The following is a 1,953-nucleotide window of genomic DNA, read 5'->3' on the forward strand; positions in this document are numbered from 1 at the left end:
GATAAAATAGTGCAATCAAGGAAAGGACAGGGGTGCCTGGCTGGTTTAGTTGGAAGAACATGTGACTCTGGATCTTGGGGTCATGAGTTTGAGCCCCATGTTGGGTGTAGAGACTACTTAAATAAATTAGAAAAAAATTTTTAAGAAAAGAATAAAGTGCTACAAATCTTAAATATACTACGACCATATTAGAGAATAAACATAAAAATCACATTTATTTTAAAGTACCTTCTCATGATTTTGACTTTTTGTAATTTCTTCCTAGCCCGTGTGTGCAGTGAGGGCTGACCACAGTAGCTGGGTGTGTTGGTGGAAAGGCGAGGAGCATCTTGGGAAGGGACAGGTCTCTGTGCTCTTGGTTCCAGAGTTTCATCTCATCAATAATTCTTTACTTTCTCTTCCTTGCCTTTCAATTCTTGCCTAGCTCAACAATGAGAGAGAAAACAGAGGTGACGGTGATAAACTCTGCCTATATAGAAAAAGACAGAAATATTTACACTTTATGTTTTTAAAGGACACGAACCCAGTCTTTGTCTCAGTTACTGTATTGAGCAGAGAAATTCATGTGCCTATGACACCCTGAAATTCCATCAGTATCAATATCCCCGTGCCAAGGGTTATATCTCAACTTTTTCCTAGTGGCCTTTCTTATTCTTCACATTACCACACTGTATGCCTCCTCTGTAACCTTTCCTAAAGAAGCTCTTATCATTGGTACTTCATTCTAAATCCTATTTTCAAACAAGGTAGAAAATAAAAAAGAAAGAAGCATGTATTCAATTGTATGATTGACTTATAAGACCTCAGCTAGGTTTTCCAACATGAATTTTTAAGGGCTGATCATTTGAACTGCTACAGCCAAGACTCCAGAATTGCTCTCCATTTCAGGTGGAGTCCGTTTCATGCCTGTATTTCTGCCTGTCTCTTTCTCTCTTCTCTACTCTTGAATACCGGACTTGGGATCAGGAGACCCACCACCTTCAGACTTACCTCTCAGATCTAGTTTCTAGCCTCATTAGTTTTGGGCCTTGAATAAATCACTTTACCACTCTGAGCATCTATTTTTCTATATGTCCAATAAGGTCACTGTACTATGTAAATGCCAAAGTCTTCTTACCTGCAAAATTTCTAACCCTTCATTCATCTGAGAAGGTCTTTTCACTTTTTCCCTCTAGAAATAAGGGTTTTTGATGAATGGAAAGGTCGTAGTCAGCTGTCAGCAACACTGTACCAAGAAGGAGAAAATAGGTAGGTTGCAGACATCATTAAAGATACTGAAGAGTGATAGACGCAAAGAAATTAGATTGAAATTCCTAAGTGAGTTTATAATCACCAGCTGTTGGCTTCCCAAGAAGCATTTGCTCATTGTAGGTATAGGCTGGATTTGGGCCAAGCAGGACTCTACTGGGAAAACAGGAAAACAGCAGAAATTCTGGTGAATGTGTAGGACTGAAGTGATGGATTAGAAAACAGAGAAGTGCCAAATACAAGACTCCTTCCCATAAGGTCTGGGATAGTGGGGAAGGCTCATGTGGGCTAAACCAGAAGGTAAGAATAATTTTTTTTTTTAATAATCTACAGTGCCTAAGAGACAAAACCCCTCTAGAAATAGGGGTTTTTGATGAATGCATAACAGTTCTTCCCTTTAAACCATTTGCCAGATTTTGAGCCTTTGTGAAATGGAAGTCCATAATGCAGGCTCAAAATCTCTGAAGAGCAGTACTGTTAGAGTTAAGGATACAAAGAGCTTCTAGGCCTCCTGTTAAAAGCCCAAAGTTCCCCTTTGCTGAGAATAGGCAGAGCCCAGAGGGCAACCAGTTTATCTACTAAAATTTACTCAAAGTTGAAACCCAACCTCACACCCAGTTCAATCCCTACTGTCTGCCTACCAGAGGAAGGGAGGAGCCCTTGATGGAAGAAGATTTCATCTGAGCATTCTGGGATTTTTTGTTT

The 1,953-nt window shown here is 39.7% G+C and overlaps 1 long non-coding RNA gene across 1 annotated transcript; it reads right to left on the reverse strand.

Annotated features, from left to right (window-relative positions):
- Nucleotides 1-225: 225 nt before the first annotated feature.
- LOC120240263 lies at nucleotides 226-1,203 on the reverse strand. Its single transcript, XR_005530611.1, has 2 exons — nucleotides 1,118-1,203; nucleotides 226-420 (listed from the first exon to the last, which is right to left on the reverse strand). It is a non-coding gene; the product is annotated as an uncharacterized LOC120240263 (long non-coding RNA).
- Nucleotides 1,204-1,953: the final 750 nt, after the last annotated feature.

This window comes from Hyaena hyaena, unplaced genomic scaffold (genome assembly GCF_003009895.1).
Source record: "Hyaena hyaena isolate Hyena2069 unplaced genomic scaffold, ASM300989v1 scaffold_251, whole genome shotgun sequence".
Taxonomy (NCBI): domain Eukaryota; kingdom Metazoa; phylum Chordata; class Mammalia; order Carnivora; family Hyaenidae; genus Hyaena; species Hyaena hyaena.